This window comes from Desmodus rotundus, chromosome 5 (genome assembly GCF_022682495.2).
Source record: "Desmodus rotundus isolate HL8 chromosome 5, HLdesRot8A.1, whole genome shotgun sequence".
NCBI classification, from domain to species: Eukaryota; Metazoa; Chordata; class Mammalia; order Chiroptera; family Phyllostomidae; genus Desmodus; species Desmodus rotundus.
The window spans coordinates 138571868-138599788 of record NC_071391.1 but is presented as its reverse complement, the minus strand read 5'-3'; the positions used below and the strand labels follow the sequence as shown (position 1 = coordinate 138599788).

General features: G+C 36.5%; 1 protein-coding gene across 3 annotated transcripts in view; it reads left to right on the top strand.

Annotated features, from left to right (window-relative positions):
• Positions 1–7432: 7432 nt before the first annotated feature.
• Positions 7433–27921, top strand: part of VPS54 (VPS54 subunit of GARP complex) — a 101014-nt gene continuing 80525 nt past the window's right edge. For 2 of the 3 annotated variants that reach the window (XM_053924786.1, XM_053924785.1), the window contains exon 1: positions 7433–7926. The gene's annotated coding sequence lies outside the window, so the exon portion shown is untranslated. The remainder of the gene's footprint in view (positions 7927–27921) is intronic. The other variant, XR_008426910.2, reaches the window with a different exon arrangement.

The window sequence follows — 27921 nt, the reverse complement described above, 5'->3', positions numbered from 1 at the left end:
ACCTCAGTTTTTTGATCCACTCGTCTACTGATGGGCACTTGGACTGTTGCCAGCATTTGGCTATTGTGAATAGTACTGCTATGAACATAGGGGTATGTAAGTTCCTCTGAATTGATGTTTCAGGATTCTTAGGGTGTATTCCCAGCAGTGGAATCGCTGGGTCAAAAGACAGTTCCATTTTTAATTTTTTGAGGAAATTCCATACTGTTTTCCACAGTGACTGTACCGGTCTGCATTCCCACCAGCAGTGCACTAGGGGTCCCTTTTCTCCAGTGCTTGTTGTTTGTTGATTTATTAATAATTGCCATTCTGACAGGTGTGAGGTGATATCTCATTGTGGTTTTAACTTGCATTTCTCCAAAGGCTAGTGATGTGGAGCATCTATTCATATGTCTATGGGCCATCTCTATATCCTCCCTGGAGAAGTGTCTGTTCAGGTCTTTTGCCCATTTTTTAATTGGATTGTTTGTCTTCCTGGTGTTGAGTCATATAAGTACTTTATATATTCTGGAGATTAAACTCTTTTCTGGTGTATCATTGGCAAATATGTTTTCCCATATAGTTGGTTCCCTTTTTATTCTGATTATGGTTTCTTTAGCCGTGCAGAAGCTATTTAATTTGATGTAGTCCCATTTGTTTATTTTTTCCTTTATTTCCCTTGCCCTAGGAGATTATATTGGCAAAAATATTGCTACATGAGATATCTGAAATTTTACTGCCTATGTTTTCTGTTATGACTTTTATGGTATCATGACATATATTTAAGTCTTTTTATCCATTTTGAGTTTATTCTGGTGTATGGGGCAAGTTGGCGGTCTAGTTTCATCTTTTGGCATGTACCAGGCCAGTTCTCCCAACACTATTTATTGAAGAGACTATTTTTACTCCATTGTATGCTCCTGCCCCCTTTGTCAAATATATGGATTGAAAGAATTAGCATCATTAAAATGTCCATACTGCCCAAAGCAGTCTATGGAGTCAATGCAATTCCTATTAAAACACCAATTGCATATTTAACTGATCTAGAACAAATACTTCAAGAATTTGTATGCAACCAAAAAAACCCAAATAGACTCAGCAATCTTGAGGGGGGTGGCTTCTCATCTTTCTCAGCAATCTTGAGAAAGATAAATAAATATGAATATCACAATACCTGATATAAAACTATACTACAAGTCCACTGTAATCAAAACAGCCTGGTACTGGCATAAGAACAGACACATAGATCGATGGAACAGAATAGAGAGCCCAGAAATAAACCCAAGTCCCTATGATCAATTAATATTTGACAAAGGGGGCATGAGCATACAAGAGTAAAAATACTTTCTTCAATAAATGATGTAAAGATATTTTAAAAAGTACAATATCAGCAACAACAGAAAATCCTGCCCTGGAAATATTTATAACATAGTTTGTTACACAAAGCCTCCATAGATAAAAGAACCAAATGAAACAATAAAAGAACTAAATACTGTATAAAGCAATATAAGAAAAATATGATAATGAGACTAATAAAATGGTGTGTGTGTATACACACACACACACAGACCTACCTCTAGGAAAATGGCCCAATTTGAAAATAATTTTACATTTGTCAGGATATGCCCATATTTCTGATTGTTGTACTCCTCTAATTTATTCACCAATTTATTCACTAGTTTCTAATACTAACATGCCTAGTGTGTTTCCTATTTAAAATGCTGGGCTAGATAAGCTCTATGATTGACTCCTGTTCCAGTATGAAGTATATGAAGGCTTCATGTCTGAGGGAGGAATTGTTTAATGTGCTCTTCTGTCACTGATGCCTTAGGTTGCATTCCTCACAGTCTGGTTGAGAATTCACAATATTACCTTGTCTCCTAGTTCCTATTTGCCCAGTTTCTGACTTGTGACTCTTCCTACTTTCTGACCACTTATCTTATTTGCAGCCTTTGGCTTATGAGGACTTTTAAGAATTTGTGGCTTCTCATCTCACCCAACTCATTCATAGCCATGCCTTGCCACTTCCTGTTCTGTGGTTTTCATTAACACAACTTTCCTAATAATAATGAGATAGTGAAGACTATAATGATGAGTTTGATAGCCAACGTTTGTTTTTGAGTACTGTCTGTGAGCTAGGCACTAAACTATGTTATTTTAGCACGCTTTAAATGTTATCCTTACAGTACATCTATGAAGTGGGCACTATCTTTATTGCCACAGAGAACTGAAATTTAGAGAGCTTAATAGGTCTGAGGTTACTCAGCTAGCAAACAGCAGGGCTGGAATGCAAACCCAGAACCTATGAATAGTATGATGCCATAACTTGTCCTTTTGTATCACATGCATAAACATGATTCAGAGGGAAAATAGCGTCAACAATAAAAAAAAATCCAAACAAACTTCTCTAAACTCTGAAAGCCTCCACGTGTAATAATTGTGTTTCTAATGTTATGAATTTATCATTTGTTAACTTTTCCTAGTTTGGGTTTGAGATAACATTTGCAATACAGTTCTGTTGTTAGAGGTATTGACATTAGAGTTGGTTTTGCATGGCCCTAGATACAGGTCCACACACACATATATATACACAGTCTGGTCACAGACTAGAGAAGTAGCAGTTAAAGGTAGAAATGCAGAGGGGGATTTCTATCAGACAAAGATCAACATTAAAAAGAGAGAAAAGGAAGAAAACTAATAAGTGTTTATTGAGCTTTTCTTGTTATCAGTTTTTATGTTAAAAATGATCATTTAATCCCGACAATTCTATTATTATCGTCATTTTACCTATGAGAAAAATGAAGTGTGAAAGAGGTTAGTACTCTTATTTGGCAGATAAAGAAACAAAGGTTTAGAAAATGAGATGAAAATCACACCACTGAAGTGTCATAGCTGAGTTAAAAAACCAGGGTTAGCTAAATTCCCAAACCTGTGGGACTTAATTGCTGCAGGTGGTAGACAGGCTCTAGAGCAGCCGCCATGATTCCCACCTCCTGGTGTTCACAACTTTGTGCAGTTCCCCTCTCCTTGAGTGGGAACAAAACTTGTGACTTACTTCTAAACCATAGAACATGGCGAAAAATGATAGACTATCACAGGCTTACTAGCTGACTCACTGTAGAGAGTTTAGAGACACTCCTTACTAGTTATACAAAGTAAGCAGCCATTTGGGGAAAACCTACATAGTAAGGAACTACAGGTGTCTAGGAGGCAGGGGCAACCTCCAGCCTCCAGCTGGGGGCTGTCAGTTGTATAACAGGAAGATCTTGGAACAACTGGAGTGATCTTGGAAGCAGATTTGTCCTTAGTCTCCAGTGAGAACACAGGCTGATGAATACAGCCTTATGAGATAAGACCCTGAGCAGAAGACCACGCTAAGCTGTGCATGGACTCCTGCCTCGCAGAAACTGTAACATAATAAATTCATTATTTGAAATTGCCAAGTTTGTGGTAATTTGTACACGGCAATAGAAAACTAATGCAACACACTACCTTGGTTTTCCTTGTGCTTGGAGCACAGTAAATTCTTAGCAAATGATTGTTGCTATTAGTATGATAATCAAAGTGGAAGTTTAGAATATCAGAGTCAAAGAGAAATGGAAAAGAGAAATTTAACAATGAAATAATTGCTTCTAAAGTAAAGAGCAGCTAATTTAGAAGACAAAGAATTGATGACATATGAAAAACTTGTATATTACAAACTCCCACCAATTATTGAGTATATTATTATCACATTAAATATACAATTTCTAGTGGTGCTTATACCCACATCTCATTTAATGTCTTACATCATACTCAAATTATGAAATTTTCCAACGTTAAGATAGTCTACATTAGCCCTGGCTGGTGTGGCTCAATGGATTGAGTGCCAGCCTGCAAATTGAAAGGTCACCCGTTCAATTCCAAGTTGGGGCACATGCGTGGGTTGAGGACCAGATCCCCAGTTGGGGGCATGTGAGAGGCAATTGATTGATGTAGCTCTCGAACATTGATGTTTCTCTCCCTCTCTTTCTCCTTCTCTTCCCCTCTTTCTAAAAATCAATAAATAAAATCTTTAAAAAAAAGATAGTCTATATTAAGTATGAAGAAATATTAAAACATTCAGACTCCAATCATAATGTTATAACTTGTGATTTTTAAGCATTTTAACATCTTTCAATAGCTTACATATGATGGATAAAATAATTCAGGGCATTGGATCAAAAAACCAAACCCAGATGAAACCACTATCAGCGTAATAGTTTTAGTTCATGAGTGCACATGAATTTTGCTTACTGAAGATAATTTACACTAAACACACAATGTAATTATATAGGAGGCCTGTCCAGAAAGTATCCAGCTATATACTATGAAAAATAAAGACATTTATTGAAGAAGATGCAACATACAAGAAACTGTACATAGGACAATGATGCCTCTGTCCCCTTCAAAGCAGACACCTTGGCACCTCACACAGTTCTTCCAGTCGCCATCATCTACCCCATCATATTTTCCTGAATCTCATTAATGGTCTAAAAATCTCTTTCCTTTTAAAGGTGATTTTAATTTTGGGAAAAGGCAGAAGTTTCAGGGTGCCAAATCTTGGCTGTAGCGGGGCTAAGTCATCTGAGTGATGTGATGTTTCACCAAAAGACTCTGCACGAGATGTGATTTATGAGCATGTGCATTGTCATGATGAAGCTGCCAATCACCAGTTGCCCACAGCTGTGGCCTTCTGAATCATCTGAATAGTTTCCACAGAGGAATGTTCAAGCTTAAGGCAACTTTGGTGCAGATTCATTGCTCTAATCACTCAGTCATTCTGAATGCATGGGCTACACAGTACACATGCTCACTCAACGGTGTCTGCTGCCCCCACTGACTAGTACAGTGAGGTTGTCATTATTCACTCATGCACGTTCCAGTCCACTCTCCTTGGCTGCCAGGTTATATCAGTGTCAGTTATATTAACAATGGCTGACTTCTACCACGCAGACCTCGTATATTTAGCTATACAGTAGGTAAGAGAACTTGAATGGGTTTCCATTTTATACATTTAAGGTTTGCTATTGTAGAAAAAAGAGGGGCTAGTGCTCATGTCTAACTAAAGTGCAAAATAATTTTTCCAATTGTTTCTTCTACCAGTGTTCCCTTTCCCTCTGAATTTATATTGGCATGTAAATGTATAGTTTCTGTCAAACAGTCATTTAGAGTGGTGTTTATTGATTGAGTTGACATGTAAACCTCACTACTGTCACACAAATATGCACTGAAAACATAGTAAACATAAAAATAGGCCTTTTATAGGTGTTCCAGAATTTAAAAATTTGTCCATTCTTCCTCTGATGAGAATATATGGCCCTGATAATTATCACCATTCATAATCTTAACAGTTATAATAAACATTATGCCAAATACAATGATAGGAATCTGGTAGCTAAATATTTTCTTCTTTTTTAGGGCCATGAGGATTTCTACCAGTCTTTCTTAATTTTCTGTTATCTGTGCTTCTGGAAATGAACACTAATAATTTGAATATATTTGTGATTTGCCTTTTCTTTCTAATACTGAAACAATTTCAGTAATAATAAATGAAAATATTAATTAATTTGAAATTGATCCACCTAAATTAAATTACTTGTCCAGTTAATAGTTTGTTGTTTTGTTTTGTTTTTGGAAAATCTGATCAACAGCATTTACTTCTCTGTTTAGTTCATGATTATGATTTGTTTTGTGGAAGAACTAAGCACAATACCCAGTGTTTATTTTCTCCCTATGGCATGTTATCTACAGTTGGCTAATGAGTACAACAAACCAGTCTGTCTTGTTCTAGTGTTTATGAAATACTTCAAGGCTGTTCTTTAATCCAATTGCCCACATATAGAGCCACTTGGAATCTTTTTTGGAACAAGGTGGAGTATAAATGCAAATAGTTTTTGAAGGAGATTTGACTTGGGGTGGTGAACACACAATACAATATACAAATGATATGTTATAGAATTGTACACCTGAGACCTATATAATTTTAGTAACCAATGTCATCCCAATAAATTCAATTAAAAGGAAAAAAACAAACAAACAACCCCCCCCCCCTGTTTTTAAAAGGCCAACCCACCAGTTTTAAGGCAGCTTTTGAACTCTTGATTTCTTGGTGCAGGGTCAAAATATAGGAACTTGCTAAATCCATTTCTTAGTAAAATGTATGAACTGATTCTAGACTTACAGTGAAATTTATTTTCCTTTCTGGCCTTAGATGTAATTTCGGGGACCTTTGCTTAATATTTTCATAATATAAACTCACTTTTTTTATGAGATCATGGATTTAGGTGGGTTTCTCTATCATTTTATAGTTAAATTTATTTCATGTTGGGAATTGATATTCTCACTCTCCCTTGTTACAAAATTGTGGAGAATTGAAACAAGAAAAACATAATGTAAAAATTACCACTCAAATATTTTTGTTTCTTCTGTTTTGTCCTTCCCTTCCCCCAACTGTAGCTCTTTAGTGGGTAAAATATTACTTCACAGAGTTGTGTTTGCAGTTTTTAAAGTGACTTAGAAGTGAAACTTGCATGGATGTCTTTTTTCGGTTCCCAACTATAAAAGTTACATTTCACTTTTGATTTGTCTAAACACACCAAGTGCCCTTTAAATGCCTGAAACCTTGATATTTTTATTCAAAGAAATAGTTTCAAAATTGAAGGAAATCTTCCGAAAATTAAGACATTGGGACTCAAATGAATAAGGAACCTTTTTTTCCTCTAAAAATCTAATACATTCCGTTTCTTCCGGATTGTACTTTATTGGATTAAGATTGTAGGCCCTCTGAAACCAGGCTGAATTGGATTACCGTTAAAAATCACAATGGGGAGGTATTAATAACTCACACAGACTTCAAGTATCTCCATTGACTTCAGTGCCAGAGAAGTGTGATAGGTTTCTGGGAGGAAGGCCTGAACCAGGGAAAAAGAGGGCTCGGTGGGGGAGGGCCTCCAATTGAGACCACGTACTGGGTTTTCAGGGTCCGGGAGGTTGTTGGGGAGGAGGTGACCTTTAACTTTTCAAAGGAAATTTATTTGGGAAACTCTGAACAGCGTTCACCTTGAGGGGGTGACAGGAGAGGTGGAAAGTCGTGCGAGCGTGTACTTTAATAAGTAGTGGTGATTTAGGGACTTCCGGAGCCGGTGGGTCTGGGGAGTAGGCGAGGGCTCAGTCCCAGGGACGGCGGAAAGCGGCACCTGAGTGCTCCCGAGAACAACTCCGGGTGGGGGAAGGGTCGTGGGGAAAAGTAGAGTTCAGCGTGGATTTCTGTCTTCGCAAGCAGGACTATGAGATGCGGTGCAAAGGGACCGCGCGGGGTATTTTCCGCTGCGGGGGCGCGCCGGCTGTGCAGCCGCCGCAGCCCCTCTCCCGAGGCGGCGAGCGCTCCCCCCGGCCCGGGCCGCGGCCCTCCCGCCCCAGCGGAGCCGCGCGGTGGATTGTGGGCTGGGGGGCTGCGGCGGCCTCGCAGCGGCCTCCGGCGCTGTCTCCCCGGACTCAGCCGGGCCGACGGGGTCGGAGGGGTGAGGGGAGGCGGTCAGCAGGGAGCAGACGCGCTAAGAGTAGTGGTCGCGGCGCGGCGGCGGCTCCCCTGCAGGCTGGGAATGTGGGAGAGGCGGTGGCAGCAGCGGCGGAGGCGGCGCTGCGGACCCGGGGGAAACTGCTGGCTGACAGGACACCCGGGAGAGACGTGAGGGAGCCGCCGCTGCCGCTTCTCATCCCCGAGCGGAGTTGGGCTCAAGAGGGCGGCCCTGTGCTCGCTGGGCTGTCGGGCTAAGGCGGCGCGGGGCTGGGGCGAGAAGCCGGGCTCGGGCCCGGCCGGGCTCCGGGCGGTGGCGGCCGCGGAGCAGCAGTCTCGGCGCGACGTGAAGGGCTGGAGGCGGCGACGATGCACTAGGCCTCGCTGGGGCGGCTGCCCGAGACCCGCAGGTAAGGAGTCGGGCCGGCCCCGCTCGGTCCCCTGCGCTTCGCGGCCCACCCTCCTCCCGACCTCCTCCGTGAAGTGTGGGACCCAGACCCCACCCCCCTGTCTCCTCCCCGTCTCCTAGCCGACCGAGTTTCGGTCGTAACCGATCGGCGCTGAAGCTCCAGTCTCGTCTCCGCCACCTCCTCCTCTTTTCACTCGGTCCCGAGCTCGGGCCGGCGGCGGTGCTCAGCACCTCCAGCCCCTGGCCGTGAACGCCGTCCTCGCCCCTCTCCCGGATCCGGGCTCCGGGAACTTCCCCCACCCTCCTTAGATGCTGCCCCCAAACTTTCTTTCTACAGCCGGGCCCTTAGGCCCACTTCTGATGCTACTGGAATAATTTAAATTTAAAAATTCATTTTTCTTTCTGGGGAAGGCTAACCCAAAGACTAACTCGGTCTTTTGCAGTTTGGCAATTTAGCTCGCAGTATTTTGTTCATTAATTATGTTCTTCAGTTCTACTTCTTTCTGTCTCTGCTTTGGTACAAAGGCAGGCCTTCCCCGGCGTTGACTGGGGAACTTTTGCCTGCCCGTTAAAATTGACCACTAGGGCTGTCCATGTGCTGAGCTCAGAATGGTATTTTTAGAATTTTGGCTTAGCTGGGTAGCATTTTTAAGAAATTCCCCTTTAACCAGTTTTATTTTTTGTTTTCATTGAGGCTTTCCTTACTTTCGAAGAATTAAAATGCTTGGAGTGTTTTTGTTTTTAATTGGTCCTATTTCTGATTTACCAAACCCCAGGGAAATCTTAATAGTAAATGCTTACAAGGCAAGTGGTATTATGATAGTATACTGAGAAGTGTGTTGTTGAGAAAATTGCAGATTTTGACGGACATTCAGGTTGACTTTTATACATCTATAGAGAATTCTAATTGGAAAAGTTCTTCGAGAGCCTTAATCATTTCTAAGTATTTATTATAGAACACAAGGAATGATGGGATTTGTTTGTTTGACTCTTTTTATATTGTAGTTAGAATCTGATTTCCTAGCAATAGTTGTTACTTGATGGTTCATAGTGATCATCATTGTTCATGATAGGTTTGGGTAAAAATGATCAATATGTGCAGATTTTGATTTGGGGGATTAGATGTTTGCAGTTTAATGCGATTTGGTTATTTTTAAATTATGCTCTTGTAACTTCAGAATTATTACATTACCAGGACAGACATTATAGTCTGAGACTCACTTTTAAAAGAAATTTAAAATGTTTTAATGATTTTCTTTATAAAGAATGTATCACAACAAAACTGTAAAGACTGTCCATGTTTTATTGTCGTTGACTATATTTATACACAGGGTGCGGCAGAAGTAATGCCTACTTGAGTGTGGTTGGTAGGGTAGTAATATGGGTGTAACTTACAGTTTTAATTCAAACATTTCAGCTAAAATGTCATATGGTGTGCTTGAGTGTGATATTGTTATGTGACAGAATTACATGATAATGATTTTGTAATAAAAAAGGCATTATTTGTGCTGGACCCCTGTATTTTTTTCTTGTGGAGGTACTGTTACTGTAGCATTTGGTTTTCTGAAATGTTTTTCATAGCTTCTGAATCATGCAATGTTTACTAGGAAAATATGATTAATTTTGCAGTTTTTTGGAGGGAAAAAGTTAAAATTTATTTCTGGGCAGGTATTGTTTTAATTTTATTTTTTTACTTTTTACTGAATTTATTGGGATGACTCTGGTTAACAAAATTATTCAGGCTTCAGTTGCACAATTCTACAACATACCATCTATTCGCTGTATTGTATGTTCACCGCCCCAAGTCTAGTCTCAAGTCTCTCACCATTTATCCCCCTATACTCTCCTCTACCTCCTCTCCTCCCCACCCCACCCCTCAGAAATCACCACACTGTTGTCTGTGTCCATGAGTTCTTTCTCTTTTCTTTTTTCTTTTTGTTCACTCCCTCCCCTATCTACTAACAGCTGTCCAGGTATTCTGAATAGGTATTAAGTTTTTCATAATTTTGGAACTAAAATCAAATCTTACAACTATGAAATGGCAAAATTTGCAGAATTTATTCTTAATCACATTTTCGTATCAATAAAGGTTGATAAACTTATTTTCCTGCTTTTAGCTTTTTACAGACAACTTTATTGAGTAAAAGTACACTCGTTAAAGTGTAAAATCAGTGATGTTTACTATACAAAGTTGTACAAACATCATCATAATCAATTTTAGAATATTTCCATCACCTCCAAAAGAAAACTGCTCATTAGCAGTTACTCTCCATTCTCCCACCTTACTTCAGACCTAGGCAACTACTGATCTACTTTTCATCTCAATATTTGCCTCTGTGGTTCATTCATATAAATGAATAGCTTGGAAAGTTTTTGTTGTAAAATCAATTAACATGTTTAAAATATTTTGAGTCAGAATAAGGAACTGATCATTGATATTAAGTGATGCTTTAAACACCTGACATTCTTTTTAATTGTATTCAGCATAGGTTAATATAACAAGTGCAGAAAGAAAAAAGCATGAATGACCCCAGTGACCTTAAGAGGTGGTCTGGTCAACTGCAAGTCAATAAGTAAAAGCTGAAAGAGTATTTTTGTCAATAAATAAAAGCTGAGAGTATTAGGATAGTAAGGTAGGAAAAGACCTTAAAGGTCATCAGCTTATTTCCTGCTTGCTACACAAATAGTTGGCAGGAACCAGATGAGGAAATCTGCACAGTGGAAGCTTGAATCTCTAGGATGCATGGTTCAAGAACCGCAACGTGGCCGTGAAGGGCAAGAAATGGGGATTTGTCCATTAGAATTGTTTAGGTTCTCTTATGCATGTATGCATGTATGTATGCATGTACATACTGTATTTAACATTTTACTAGCAGAGGAAGGGGAGACCTGGATATTTCCCCAGTGGGGAAGGACTAATGTTTCCACACATTAGTGAAACTCATGTTACAAAATCCTCTAAAAATGCTTTAAAGAGGATGGCGTATGTAATATATTATTTAGTCTGTGTGTACTGTTACTATCTTATTTTTAAAAACAGTTAATTTTCTCAAATTATAATTAACACGGCTGGTTGGAGGCCTCCTTTTTCAAAGACCCAGAGCCTTAATATCTAACCAATGGTTCTCAAGCAGGGGTGATTTTTACCTCCAAGGGACTTTTGGCAGTGTCTGAAAGCCTTCTTCATTATCACAAATGAAGGGGGCAGGGTGCTTTTGGCATCTAGCCAAGGGATGGTGATAAACATTCTACAGTGAACAGGATATATCCTACCCCTTACCCCCACCCCTCAAAAACAGAGAATTAAAGAATTATCTGATCCAAAATGTCAGTAGTATTGTTCTGAACCTATGTTTTTCATAATTGTGATAAGGGCCTGAGGTAGTGGGAAAATACTCTCTGGACACTGGTGGGTCAGATTAACGCTTTAGGTTCTCAAGCAACTTTCTTTGTATGGGTAGGGAGGTGGGTTTGGCTAGGAGGGGAGTGGTGAGAGGTAAACGCAGACAACTAATTGAATAATAAAATAATTTTTAAAAAAACCCTAATTTTGAGACTCTAAAAAAAAGAAAAGAAAAAGAGAAGTAGGCTAAGTGTTTTAGTTAATTAGTTAATAGTATATTAACTAATGTCCAAAAATTTTCAAAGCTTATGCATGAATGTCATTTTTTTTTTCTTATAGGACCCAGTTTTGATTCTTTAATTTGTTTTTAACAACTCAGTTTGGTGATGAAAGAAGATTGACCATTGGGATCATTTTTGCTATTTACTTGCCTTATGACCTTAGATAAATTATTCAATCTTTCTGAGCCTCAATTTTCTCTTCTATAAAACAAGAATAGTGATGATTCTTGTATTATATGGTAATTATGTTAAGGTAACTGTGTTAAGGCGCTATATCAACTATAAAATACTATGTGAGTTAGTTAATACACCTGAAACAATTGTTACATCAATTATACCTCAATTAAAAAAAGAGTTAGTTACTTGTTTCAGAAGAATCAAATTAGAATGGAGAGAGAGGGTGCTAAAGACGGGAATATAGATAGCAAGGCAGAGAACAGTGACTGCTGACAGCCTCTCTAAGAAAAGAGAAATTCTAAAAGTATATGGATAACAAACTAGCAAAAGAACTAGTAGTATTACCATAATTAGAAGCTCTTTAATATAGGGGCAAACTGACTTCCTTCAATAGCTTATGAGAATATCACTATTATAGAACAGTATAAAACTGATTATTAAAATGGTAAAATCAACTTATCAAGAAAAGGTTACCTTGTTTTCAAGATATGTTATTTGAAAAGTCATGAAAACACATTATTAACTTCAGAATTAAATTTTGTAGAAGTTACTTATTTGTACAAAAAGTTTTAGCCTGTTTTGAGAGTAAGCTACAGTTATCTGGATTAATTCCCTTGTTGGGAAAAATTCTTTGTCTTCATTTACTATTCATGCTTCCTTTATAGTTGAAGAGTTTTTCTACCATTGGTAAGTATTCTTCAAATGTGATAATTTACCTGAAGAAATAAGGGTTTTAAACCTACCCACTATTTGTAAAATCTCTTTCTAGCTTTGTTTCTTTTTCTATTATTTTTTAACATCTTTTTACACAAAAAGAGACACTTCGATTCTGTTTGACATATCCAGTGTCCATAGTTTGTTCTGTAGCATTTAAAGTTGAATTAACTAAAATACATAGAATGAATGGGGAAAAACCTCTTACAGTTTTGTTGACTGCTCAGCTTTCACAATCCTACAAAAGTAAGACTTCAGGTAAACAGCTGAAGCTATTTAGTGAGATTTTTTCCGGCGTAGCAGGAGGGTAAAATAGTTTGAGACAGTATTCAGAATAAGTCATGTGGTGGTATTGGTAGGTGTTTTTGTTTTGTTTTTAATATGGTGAACTTAGAAAGTTCGATTTTAGAAAGTAGGGGATGTTTTCAGGGCAAAAAAGTGCTGCCAATGCCCTGACTGGGTGGCTGAGTTGGTTGGAGCTTTGTCCTGTACACCAAAAGGTTGTGGGTTCAATTTCTGGTGAGGGCATATACCTAGGCTTTGGGCTCGATTCCCAGTTAGGGCGTGTATAGGAGGCAACTGAATGATGTTTTCTTTCTTCCTTCCTCTCTCTCTACAAATCAATGAACATATTCTTGGGTGAGGATTTTTTTAAAAAGCCACCAATTTGGAGAATTTTATATTCAAATGGTTGGTATTTTGACTGAAAGGAAGTGCAGAGGGTAGGTGTTGTGTGTATGAATATTGTGGTGATATATGATATTTTATGACGTTTCTTTCCTATGGCATGGATAAAATACATTTGGAAATCAAAATAATTATGTCAAGAAAGTTTATGCCCTGTTTTTTTTGTTTTTTGTTTTGTTCTCTTTGAATTTGACTAAACTGAGGGATAGATTGGGCTCAGGCTGTAAAGTTTTTAGACTTGATAGACTTGATATATACCACTATCAAAGAATACTTAAAAGAGAGTGACCTAATCAGATCTCAATTTTAGAAAGATGATTCTGAAGTTGAGTGAGGTTAGGACTAAAGAAGGATTTTTGGTAGGAGACTCTCACCATAATCTAATCTGCAAATAAAATCCCGAATTAGAGCAATGGCAGTTGGAATGGGGAGCAAGACATGGATTTGTAATAAATTTTGGAGGTAGAATCCATTGGGCAGCCCAACTTGCTACAGAAATTGAAGAATGTAGAGAGGTTAGGGAGTCTAGAGGCTCTAGGGTTTCCAGCTTGGGAAACTACATAAATTGATGTTGCCATTCACTGAGTTAGAGAAGGAATAAAGTTTTGGCAGGTGAAAGAGAGGAGTAAAGGTGGTAGATCAGTTTAAAGTTTTGGATGTATTGAATTTTAGGTGTCTTGTGAGACTTGGAAGACATCTAGTAGGCAGTTATAAATTTGGGTGTGGGACAATGAAAAGAGATTAGGACTGCAGAAAGATCTGAAATCTATGTAATATTCTCCATCTCCTCTACCATTATCTGAATTTGAGTTCAGGCTACACTCATCTCTCACGTAGATTATTGCAAGTTTGCTGTCTGGTATCTTCTAGTCTTAGACTTTTCTAATCCCATTTTCTGCTATAATCAGTGATCTTTCTAAAGGACAATTATTTCTGTGACTTTTATTCTTAAGACAAAATCCCTATTCCTTTAATAGATTCATAAATTCATTTGTTATTTTCTCAACTTACCTCTCTAGCCTAATAAAATCCTCCACAACTCCCTCGTTCTCCCAAATATATAACTTACTCAGAAATAATGACTTAACTTGTAGTTTCTGGCAGTACGCTCTCTCTTCCCTCCAAGCCTTTGCACACACTGCTTCCTGTTCCTGAAGTGTTCTTGTCATTCTCTTCTTCCCCTCCATTTGTCTGTCTCATTTCTACTTATCTTCAGTTCTTGGTAAACTTTAATTGGTTTATTACTATCATTGTTGAAAAACTTTAAACCCACAGAAAAATCAAAAGGAATGTAGAGTGAAGACCTATACACACGCACACACAGTTTCTTTTTGCCAAACCTGAAGACAGGTTGTAGATATCATGATACTTCACCCCTAAATACATAAGTATGCATCTTCCAACTACAGGGACATTTTCTTACCCAACCACAATACCACATGGCATCAAAGAATAATACCAGTCGATCAATGTTATTCAACATATAGTCCATACTTAAATTTCCTCATTTATCCCCAAATTCTTTATAGCTCTCCCCCTTCTCCCCCCGCCCCCCCGCCCAAGTTGCGTAAGATTCAATCAAGGATTGTATATTTGGGTTGGAATGTTTCTTTAGTCTCCCTCAATCTGGACTAGTCCCATTGCCTCCCTCTCTTCTTTGGTTTATCTTTTGAAAAGTAAGGACATTTGTCCTCAAGTATATTCCATATTCTGATTTAGTCTGTTTCTTCATGATTAGATTCAGGTCAAATATTTTTGGCAAGAATATCCCACAGATGATTTGTGTACGTACTACTTTATCATGTCAATAGGCATATAAGTCTGTTCCCCTGTTGGTGTGATTCCAGCTTGGTCACTTGGTAAGGTGGGAACTGATAGATCTCTTAACTGTTAAATTAACTGTTTAATTAAATAATCAATTTTGTGGCCATGTAAATATCCTGTTCTTAACAACCTTTTAAACCAGTGGTTTTAGTATCCACTAATGATACTTGCTTGAGTCATTCATTGTACTGGATGATTACAAATGGTGATTTTTTATAATTCTTTCATTCTGTCTACATTTATTATTTTCATTGACTTTTTTGATGTCAGTGAGGTCAAGTTAGATGAAGACTGAATATAAGCAATTGAATTTAAAAATCAGGTTATTCTTTACCTTTTTCATAGCCAGGTGAGTGTTGGAGATGGAAGACATTGCTAAGGAGGTAGAACAAAGAGAGAATAAAAGTTTACCAATAAAGGGGAGGTAAGAAGAAGTAGCTGAAAGAGATAAGGTTGAGCGAAATAACTTTAATTTAGTACTTGACTTTTTTTGATGGGCGATGAGACAAAACATAGGAGTTAGGGAATAATTAATAAAACAAGGTCTCAGATGAAGTGGGAAGAAGTGAGATCAAGAACAGCTAGCTGGTTGGGGAATTAATGCTGGAAAAGAGTAGACACTTAATACTGTATCAGACAGGAGTTGTGTGTAGGTGAGAATTAGGTATATCTGGATATGCAAGGAGGAAGTCATATCTGAGGAGTTTATTTGGGGGAGGTGTATAAAGTAAAAGTTTACGTTTTAAGCATGGGCTTGATGAAGGTATGCTAGGGGACATGAGAGTGCTGAAAGTTTGTTACAAGTACTGTGGGGTCTAGGAAAGAGAAGGGTTTCACAATAATAAGTGAAAGGACTGCTGAGCAGGGCTTCATCTGAGATTGGAACTTAAAAAATTTATATTTTTCATGTTTTACATAAGTTTTATCTGGCAGTGTTCTGCAAGCCAGGAACAATGCAAAGGCATTGTATTGAAGATAGATGAGGGAGGAGTTAATTGAAGATATAAGGGAGACTGTTGAAATAATTAACCATAGGATGCAAGCTAAGTAGAGAAGCTAGTAAGGCAGAACTGGGCTAAGAGACCCAAATAGTGGGGAGGCAGGAGTGTAGAGGTAATGTCAATCAGTGATTATCTTAAATGCTAATTTATTGTTGGTTTGGGATTATAGTAATAATGAACTTTATACCTTATTAAGATAACATTTAATATTTTCATTTCTGAATCACTTCCTGACTCACTGAAGATGAGTTTCTAGCTTTTTGCTTTATTTTCTCTAAAAAGAAAACTCCTTGAAAGCATTGTCTTTATTGTTACTTAACATTCATAGAGTAATATTTGTTTAGATTATTTGAAAACCCTTCCCTTTAGGGGACCTAGGTATAAAATATATTTTATTGACAAAGATAGACTGTTAACACTAGATTATTTCTACTCTGAAAAGAAACAAAGCAGGGATAACCCAAAATAGTGGATAATCCAGCCCTGGCTTGAGTGGCTCAGTTGGTTGGAGCATTGTCCTGTAAACTGAAAAGTCACAGGTTCCATTCCTGGTCAGGACACATGCCTGGGTTGCAGATTCTCAGCCTATTGATACTTCTCTCCTTCTCTCTTTCCCTCCCTTTTCTCTCTAAAGTCAATAAGCATGTCCTCAGGGTGAGGATAATTTAAAAAGTAGATAATCCATTTTTTATTTTTGTTCTTATGAATATATTAATATACAGTTTCTTGTAACTATTTTTGTGGTAGGGTCGATTATACCGATTTTATTTTAAATTTACTCTTCTTGTAGGCATTTTAATGTGTCTAATGGTTTACATATTTAAGATATATGTGTCCTCCAGTTACTGTGAATGAGAGATTTTAGGGTTTATTTGCTAATCTTTGACCGAGACACGAAAAACAGAATACCAATGTTCTAATCTGATTCAGTTTGACAAAAATGTAATAAGTAATATAGTAATATTAATGGCACAAAGGAGTAAAATAAAGCATCCAAGTTATATTTGGTTTTCATTGAATTTTTTACATGCTAGAGACAGATTTTTATCACAGTACAAATTTATTTATCAATTCTAGGCCTGTGACTTAATTTCAGTGGCTGCTCTATTATATTATTTTAGTGTTTTAAGTCTGATGAATGCTTGGGAAAAAAACCATTGCTTTTATTTCAAATAATATCTAGATTTAAAATTCACACATATATTGTTTTTGAGGGTATTTATGAAAATTTATTTCTGATAAGGATGTCACACATGAAATATTACTTATTTTGTAGCCATTTAATATAATTTAAATTTAAAATTACAAATAGTTGTACTTTTTGTCCTTCTAGTGAAGATTAGCTCTACTTTGTCACTAAATCAAAGTAAATGGGAACTTCATGAAATAGGTATTCAGAGTTTACCACAAGGCATAGGGTCTCATAAATGTCAAATGAAAATGTAAGGAAAAGCAAATTAGATTAGTACAACTTTGTTCTTATTTTCTGGGTTCCTTTAGCTTCTTCCATACTCTTTTAATGCCAAAAAGACTAGACAAGTACTTATTTGTATGACAGCCTTAATAGGTTAGCATTTTTGAAAGCCCAGATACTTATGTTTAAATTTTAGCTTTATCATTGAGATTGTGACCAATAATGTATATAATACATGATTTAAAAAGTTTTTTAATTTAAGATTTTATTTATTCATTTTTAGACAGAGGGGAAAGGAGGGAGAAAGAGAGGGAGAGAAACATCAATGTGTGGTTGCCTCTTGCACACCCCCAACTTGGGACTGGGCCTGCAGCCCAGGCATGTGCCCTGACTGGGAATTGAACTGGCAAGTCTTTGGTTCACAGGCCAGCACTCAATCCACTGAAATACACCAGCTAGGGCAATTTAAAAATTTTTTTAAAGTACTTTTAGAAATTGTGGTTAAACTAGATTCTTGTCAGATGCTAAACCTTATACCTAAGTAGTGTATGAGTTTATTGTCACTATGCCAAATGAAAGAACGTTAATTATACCACTTTCCAGAATGTGGCTCTTAAAATTCCAAAAGTGTTGTGGAAAGTGCTTCTTAGAATATGAGATATTCGAGATATTTAAATTCCTATGATTAAAAAAAATAATCTCCACTGATTTCTATCAAATCAGTCATTAGTAGGACATTACATTTTTTTTCCTTTTGTATAATATCAATACTTCTAAATTTGGGGAATTCAAGTTTGCCATTTTTTGTTTGCTTTTAAAAAAAATAGCATTGAGTATTGAATTTTTCTTTTTTACTAAACTTAAATCCATTGTATCAAAAAATGCTATCTCTGTTCAGCTCCAGTGTAAAAATATTTTCTACTTTATCCATATCTTTTCAAAATACAATTAGACATTATAAAGTTCATTAATAGGTCAATTATTTGAAATTCAGAACACATTTCCTTTTGAGAGTGCTAAAATGATGGTCCATAGTAGCATATTTATTCCACGTTGCAGCTTAAGAATTATCTCATTGCCAAGAAAATACTGTATATTAAATTATACTGATGAAAATGTATAGTGTCTCTTTACTTGAAGAACAATTTTCTAGCAGTCCTAATTTTATAAAAATCTTTGAACCGAAAAAGAGAAAGTCTCAAAAAATTTATACCACAATCAAATGTTATTTATTTATTCCCACCTGAGGATATGTTGACTGATTTTTTAGAGAGAGAGAGAGAGAAACATTGATGTGAGAGAGAAATATCCATGTGAAAGAGAAACATTGGTTGGTCACGTCCTATAAGCGTCCTGACTGGGGATGGAACCCAAAACCTAGGTACGTACCCCGACTAGGGATCAAACCTGCAACCTTTTGGTGTACAGGACGATGCTCCAACCAACTGAGCCACCTGGCCAGGGCTACTATCATTTGTTTTTAACATAAAATAGACATCAATGGTAATTATTTATTAGTGTAAATAAAGTGCTGGGTGCCTGAAATGTATGGGAGGCAGTAGTAAAATAACTTAGTTTTTTTTTTTTTTTTTTTTTTTTTTTTTGAGAGGCAGTTTGGAATAGGAGACAGAGGCATGGAATTTAGAATCAGAAGATCTAAATGCAAATACTATCTTCACAGTTAACTAAATGGTCTTGAAACCAATTACTTGAACCTTACATTCATCCACATAATGAGGATCATTGATTCATTCATTATGAATCAGTGGATTCATTTAGAAATGTGTTTCTTACTAGGTTGTTAGGAAGACCAATAAAATAAGCTGAATGAAAGCAAGCAGTTATGAACTGTATAAGTATTTAGTCAAATATTAGTGATGACATAAATCTTCTTACTGTCTTTCCATTGGTTCCCTCTCCCCTGCCATCCTTCCTTCTTTAATGATAACATGTTTTCAACGCACTCTGGATCTAAGGACATTATAGCAATTTTAGAACTAGTACCGGAGTGAGGGAATCCAGGTTTGCCCAAATCCCATCTGATTCCCCTCATCCCCAAAATAAGGGCATTAGGCAGGGTCGTAGGGTGGAAGTCAACTTTCCTGGATTATCTTGCCCATTTTCTCACTGTTGCCTGAGAAAGTCCTGTCTTTCTCAAGTTGGGGCATAGCCTAAGGCGCTTCATAGTTCCTGGGTATGATTGATTAGTCTCTGTCTTTCTCTCTATTCCCGTGTATATGTAAAGTTTTCCTCTACCCCATTTCCTTTCTCCGCCACTTTTTCTTGTTCCTTTTAAATTTCATCCTTTGGTTGGTTTCTTGCTGTTTGCCTACAAATATGCTCAGGTTTCCCATGTCCTAAAATATTCTTGCTCAACTCTTAGTCTGTTTTCTTTCACCATCAAAAAGATGTTGATCTTGTTGCCTTTATTACTTCATCACTTAGTTAACCACAAGTGGTATGGCTTCTGTCCCAACCACTGTCCTAAATTTGTTCTAATCCAGTATTTTTAAAGTTAGCAACTTCCTTGACTGTTCTCTCTGCAGCATGTTGACACTACTGTTCACCCTTTCCCTCTGTATACTTTTCTTTTGGCTCCTTTAAGGATGGTATTTCTGGTTGGTTGCTTCCTTCGCTCTTAAATATATTTGCCCTACCTCGAGCTCTGAGCTCTCATTAGCCTGTTTTCCCCTCACTTTCTCCCTCTGTTTGTAATATTATTTTCCTGTGACTAAAATTATTTACTCTGTCATTTCTGTAATGTAATTGAACAGAGGCAGGTTTCTGTTCACTACAAGAAATAATTTTTTCCCTAAAGCAATTATAGTTACTTTATAGCAATAATCTGCTTTTGAAGTAGTCAATTCTCCATTATTGAAGAAGGCTTTCAATTGGAGGCAGAAAGACCCCTGGTGGAAAGGATTCATATATTAGGTAGAAAGTTGAGCCAGATTAAGTTCCGTCCAACTCAGAGATTTTAATTTTTATCTCATCCAGGCCACTCCCAAGGATTCAACTTTGACTGTTATTTAAATGTCTCCCGAAGCATTATTTCCAGCCCCTCTTCCTCCTCCTCCTTTTCTCCTGCAAGCATGGTTTATGTCATAAAAGTTGTTTCTGTTCTAGACCCCTGTTTTTTCTATTTTTATCATCATTTTCTAGGACTCTGTTTTTCTTTCCTTTTACTGGTATGGATTTGAGGACCACTGTCTTACGCTGACTACTTTTCTGATGTTACATTATATCTGCCCATGTTGGTTTGCTGTCTCTCCACCAGTCTCTCCAAACTAGGGGCACTCAAGCAAAGAACACCAGTAGAGGAGGCTCAGGATCCTAAAGCTGAAATTGATTTAAAAGTTTGTATGACATAGTGCCAATGTTGATACTTAAGATGTTTATAATAAGAAATAGTAGTAATTGCAATTATTTATTGAATGTCTATTATGTGCCAAGTATTGTGTCATGAACTTATATAGGTTATGTAAGTTATATTTAATTTAAATCTTCCAAGATTCCTATGAGGAAGATACTGTTGTTGTCCCATTTTACATATGAGAAAACTGAGATTTAGAAGGGTTAAGAAAATTTTGGAGGTAACACAAATAATAAGTCACCGAGATCTAACTCATTTTATGGCTAGTTTTCTTAACCATTATATTATACTGTCTCACATGAAAGGTAAAGTCTAGAATCAAGTTCTAGAAAGTCAGATGATATTATACAAATAAGCAATTCATGTATTTTTGACTTGGGTTTTAAGATTGTTTTGAATGTACATGAACCTATATGAGACATTGTTAATGGCTTGTATGTGTTTACTTCTTTTTCCATGATAGTCATTCATTTATTCATTCATTCATTGAACATTCTGAAAGTTTACCGAGTGCTGACTCTGTGCTGGGTGTGGTACAGGAAGGTGAATGAAACAAACATAAGTTTACTATATAGTGGGGGAGACAGGAAATAAGCAGGTAAATAAACAATCAGTTATAATTTGAAAAAGTGCTACAAAGATCACAAATTATAACGCTAGTGGTGAAGAATAACAAGATGTGTGTGTTGCACGTGGAAAAAGATAAAGGGGAGGAGTTGCTTAGATACAAAGGTGAGGAAAGGCCACTAAGCAAAAATGTTAAATTTTTGTTGTGTACCTTTTTGTACATTATATATAGCTATATGAATTTTGTTTTGTATCTCATATTGAGTCTCTTGAAACAATAGGTTCTGTTTTTTAATTTCCTCATCTTCTATTTCACCTCAACTTCTGCAGCAGTCACACTTCCACCACCACTATTGGACATGACATTGTTTTCTGATGTGAGTGGTCACTTCTTAATTGCCAAATCTAAAAGAGGTTATTTTTCCTAATTATTTTATTTGCAAACTCTGAGCTGATATTTCTGTCCTGTTTTCCCCCCATTTTCTAGGATATTCCTTCTTGTCTTTATCACAGTCTTTCTTTATATCTTTTCTTTTCTGTCTTCAGAAATGTTGAAGTTGCCTTAGGTTCTGTACTTGGCCCTCCTTACTAATACTCTCCAAGAGTGATATATTCAACTCCAGTGTCTTCAAGTCTGTAGTGACTCATCACAGTCTTAAATGGCTTAAGTCCAAACTCCTTGGTAAAGTTCCACCCAGCTTAAGAAATAATTCATTTTTTTTTGAATTTACAGAAGAAAGAAATGCATGTTTACTAATATTTATTATAAGACTTGATAGCCAGCACCTTCAGTCAGTCCATATGTTCATTTGTCAGATGGTCATGTTTTAAATAAATGAACAAGCACATGAGATTAATAGTTGTGTCCTTCACTTAGTTAATCTTTGTGATATAATTTACACGAGTAGTTGAGTTTGTAGATTGTTATCTAGTTTTAACTAAATCAACTCTCACAAAATGTCCAATTAACTTAAAATGATTCCTGTAGAGAAATCACATCTTAGATAAAAGATAATACTAATAATGGCACTACAAGTTAACAACAAAGCGCAGAGCTGAATTCTACTACTCTCACTAATACAAATTCTTCCATAGCCATACATAACAGTATTCAAAGAGTTGTCAAATTTTAAGAATTATTATGTGTTTAAAAAAAAAAAGAAAAAGCCTTCCAAATTTGCTAATCTTTTCAGAGATTAGCATGTGATTGACAGTAATATTTAACCAAACATATTTACACACACACTCACACACACATTCAGACTCTCTTAATCTGTTGCTGAAGGGTGCTTTTCTTTTTAAATAATGAGCAAGAAAATAGTTTATTTTCTAGAAACACTCAGGCTATGGTCAATGTAGTTTGAAAATGGATGTTTGAAATATTCCATCATATGTGATTTTGTTAAATGATGAACTCTATAAAAACTCAATGGAGTTTTCTAACTTGTTTTAAAAACCTCAAAACAGAGAGTTCAGAAAGTATAATCAGTGATGCAGTAATGCTGTTTCTTCCATTTGGTACTACATACATTTGTGATATGTCTCTTTTTTTTTTCCTGTTAACAGGCATTTAAAGCCAGGTATAAAAATAAATTTAGAGACAAGAATTTGAAGCACCATTTAATAAAGTGTTAAATCAATATTTTTTATCCTCATCTGAGGACATTTTTTTATTGCTTTTAGAGAGAGAGAAAGAAAGAGAGAAAAACATTGGTGTGTGGTTGCCTTCTCGTATGTACCCTGACCAGGGATTAAACCTGTAGTTTGGGTATGTGCCCCTGTTGGGAATTGAACCCATGACTTTTTGGTCTACAGGACAACACTCCAACCAACCAACATCAGCCAGGGCTAAATCAAGATTTTTAATAATAATGAAACATAATCATTTTGCTATCAGTTGAAAATAGAGTGAAAAGGTAATTTGCCATTAATTAGTAAAATAGATTAAAAGTCTTTCCTGTTTATTACATCTTTAAAAAATTTCATTTAGCATGGTTTTATGTTATACTTATTAATAGAGTAGTACCTTATATAATTTGTAAATGATTGTTTAAAAATTTTTAACCGATGGAATACAGGATGAAAAATTTGTAGATTGTTGATATAGATAGTAAGCATCAAAGGCAGGGTAGTTTTCTGTGGGTTATCCTATAGTAAAGATTCATAGTGAAGGTAGATATAAGGCTAAAGCTGAACTTCTGCAGTTTAGCAATAACATTCCTGATTAACAAAGGGTCATGGTTAACTTTATGTGACAACTTGGCCAGGCTAAAGAATGCCCATATAGTTGATAAAACATTATTTGTAGGTGTATCTTTGAGGGTGTTTCTGGAAGAAATTAGCAATGATTCAGTAGACTGAATTAAGAGATCTACCCTCACCAATGTGGGCAGGCACCATTGTCATTCAATCATTTGAAGGGCCGAATAAAACAAAAGGGCAAAGGAAGGGAGAATTCACTCTCTCTTCTTGAGCTGGGACATCTTTGGAATCCCAGACTTAACACCAGTGGCCCCCTGGTTCTCAGGCCTTTGGCCTTGGGCTAAATTATAAATTATATCATTGACTTTCCTGGTTCTCCAGCTTGCAGAAAGCAAATAGTGGGACTTCTTGGCCTCCATAACTGCATGAAAGAATTTCCTTAGTAAGTTTCCTCTTATATATTATATATCATATTGGTTCTGTTTCTCTGGAGAACCTAATACACACAAAATAATTAGTTTTTATAGGAGAACATTTAGAAAGTTTAAAAAAGAACAAATTTTTGGGGGGGGGTGGGGTCATTTGGAGCTAACCATTGTTAAGATTGTTAAATCTTCCTAATTTTAACTCCCTGCAGAGTTGTTTTTCGTTTTGTTTTTTTGCCAGTATGCATGCTTATTTTAAATTAGGAAGTCAGGATCATATTGTACATAATGTTTTGAAAACTGTATATGTCAATATACAGTTTAACAATATATGTCAAACATTTTTATGTCATTAAATATTCTGCAATCGTCTTAACAAATTTTAAAATAGTGATAAAATGCTTATAACGTAAAATTTACCATCTAAATTGTTTTTAAGTATTCAGTTCAGTAGTGTTAAGTATATTCACATTGTTGTGCAGCCAATCTCTAGAACTTTTTCATCTTGCAAAACTGAAACACTATACCCATTCAATAACTCCCTATTTTTTTCTCCCCCGAACCTCTGGCAACCACCATTCTACTTTCCGTCTCTGTGAATTTGACTATACGCATACCTCATTTTACTGCCCTTTGCTTTATTGTGATTTACAGATGTTGTGTTTTTTGTAAATTGAAGGTAAGTCCCTCCACCAGCAAAAGGATTTGACTCAACTTCATTGCAACATTTGCTTTATTTTAGTAGTCTTGAACTGAACTCGATATCTCTGAGTATGCCTGTACTTAAATAAAATACCTCATGTAAGTGCAATCGTATATTTGTCTTTTTGTGATTGGCTTCACTTATCACAATGTCCTCAACTTTCATCCATGTTGTAGCATATGTCAGTATTTCCTTTTTAAGGCTTAATAATAATATTCCATCGTGTGTATATACCACATTTGTTTATCCATTCAATGGTCAATGGATACTTAAAGTTTTTTCCACCTTTTGTATGTTTGGAATAATGTTGCTATGACATGAGGTACAAGTATCTCCTCAAGACCTTGCTTTCAGTTCTTTTGGGTATATACCCAGAAGTGGAATTGCTGTATCATGTACTAATTATATTTTTACTTTTTTTGAGGAACTGCTATATTGTTTTCCATAATGGCAGTACCATTTTGCATTCCCACCAACAGAGCATAAATGTTGTAGTTTCTCCACATTATTGCCAATATTTGTTATTTTCTGATTTTTTTTTTGATAGTAGCCTTCCTGATGGGTGTGAGGTCTGTAATTTTTTTAAAAAAGTTTATTTATTTTTAGAGAGAAGGGAAGGAGAAGAGGAGAGAAACATTTAATGTGTGGTTGCTTCTCACACGCCTCCAGCTGGGGGCCTGGCCTGCAACCCAGACATGTGCCCTGACTGGGAATTGAACCAGCGACCCTTTGGTTCACAGGCCAGCACTCAATCCACTGGGCCACACCAGCCAGGGCTGCAGTTCTATTTTTAATGGCAGTATAACCCATTGTTTGGTTGTAAGCTATAGCTTATTAACCAACTTCTTATTTCAGACTGTGGTTCTTTTTTCACTCTTAAAAATAATGCTGAGATTTTTTTTTAATCTTCACCCAAGGATATGTTTATTGATTTTAGAGAGAGGGGAAGTGGTGATCGGGGTGGGGTGGGGGAGAGGGAGAGAGAGAGAGAGAGAGAGAGAGAGAGAAAGAAAGAAAGAATGAACAAACATCAATGTGGGAGAGAAACATCGATTAGTTGCCTCTCATACCTGCCCCAACCGGAGACTGAACCTACAGTTTAGGTATGTGCCCTGACTAGGAGTCAAATCCACAGCCTTTTGGTATATAGGATGATGCTCCAACCAGCTGAGCCAGATACTTGGCCAGGGCAATGCTGGAATTATTTTTGTTAATGTTTTGGAGTGTGTGTATATTTGTTTTCTTAGGATATATAATCTAGAAATGAAATTTAAAGTAACTTTTGAAGGGAAGCAAGGCATTAGAGGTAAGTAGAAAGATTGTATGATTATTAAGGAGGCCTTGATAGCATGATGGATTAGAGGCACAATTAGATCACCCTGTCTGGAGTTGACATTATCTGTGGCTAATAGGAAATAAGGCTAGAAGGGAAGATAAGCATCAGATTGTGGAAAGTCTTGATCACCAGCCTGTAAAGCTTGACATTTGTCTGAAAGTTAAAAAATTTTGAGCTGAAGTATAACAGAATTAAAACTTCCTAGGTTTAATCCTAAAGCAACATGCAGGATGGTTTAGACTGGAGATAGACCAGTTAGAGGACCATAGTGTGACAGAAGAGTGATAGAGGTCAGGCAAGTTTAGATTTTATAAAGTAGGGTGTTTTTAAAGTAGGATATCACTTTTGAAAAAAACAGGAAAAGGGAAATAAATGATTAGTTATTAACCACTCTGCTAAAGTGTTTTGTATACTTCGAAATAGTAGAGGAAAACTAAAAAGATTTGCTGTTACCTTACCTATAATAGGCAATTTCACGGATAGTTCAGAGTTGACTGTAAATGACATTGTAATTCCAGTATTCTCTGTTAAATAGTTACTATATCAGTGTAGAAGCAAGGGAAGAAATTTTGCATAGTCTTGGGTAATGCTTGTGGTAAATATTTCTCTGTCTCAGCTGCCTTCTCTTTCAACTTTTATGGAATTCCAGTTTCAATATATAATATTATTCTCCCACAACATTAAAATTTCATTGAAATATATTGATTTCTTCTATATTTCAAGTTGGACAATAATGCCATCTTCAGTTACAAATTGAATGTTTTTCTCTCTGATATCCACATTTTGCATTATTTATCTATTTAACATTTGCCAATTATGTAAAGTTTCTTCTTCCCAACATTTTATTGTGAAAATTTTAAACCATAGAGAAAAGAGTAGAACATGTTGCACTCATATATACGTCCCTTAGAGAAACATTTTTAAATGTTGTTATATTTGTTTTATCTGTGTATTTTTTGTCAAATCACTCCTAAATACTTAAGTATTCATGTCCTAAGTATAAAGACATTTCCCCCAATCTCAATACCATTAATACACCTAAGAAAACTAATTAAAAATCCATATTCAAAATTTCCCAGTTGTTTTAAGAATGTATTAGAGCTATTTTTTTCTTTTTGAACCAGGACTCAGTCAAGGCTCACATACAGCTTTTAGTTGTTGTCTGTTTATTTCAGTATAGAATGGCTTCCACCTTTTAAAAATGACATTGATCTAAGTGTCCAGACCAGCTTTCTTCTATAAGGTCTCATATTCTCAACTTGTTTGATTGTTTCTCCATGTTGTGGTTTAACCTGACAATCCTATTTCTGACTGTTTCCTGTAGACTGGAAAGTAGGTCTAGAGTAGGGATACTTAATCTTGGGTTCACAGACTCCATAGGGTCTGTGAATAGAATTCAGGGAGTCTGTGAACTTTGGATGGGGAAAAAAATTACATCTTTAACTCTGTGGTTCTCAACTGGGGTGATTTTGTTCCTTTTTTTTTTTTTTTTACCATCCCCTGGCATGTTTGACTTTGTCTAGAGATATTTTGGTTGTTACAACCAGGTGGGTGAGTGCTATCGGCATCAAATTGACAGAAGCCAGAGATATATCTAAAGATCCTACTGTGTACAGAGGGAGAACCCCAAACAACAAAGAATTATCCAGCTCAAAATGTCAATAGTGCCATGGTTGAGAAATCATGCTTAACTGGATTTTAGCATTTCCTTTGATTATGAATTTAGGTAGCTCTTCACAGGGGTATTAGCATTACCTGTAACTTTGTCACCAACAGAAATTTCACATTATATTGCTGCAGGTATCTCAAAATATTTATACTCATTGTTTAGAAAGATTTGCATTCACTGAGAAGCAAAAATATTACCATATTACAATGTAAAAAGATAGGTTGATAGCTATGTTTCCATATAATTGTCCTTTGCAATTTTATGTATTTTGTTCATTATA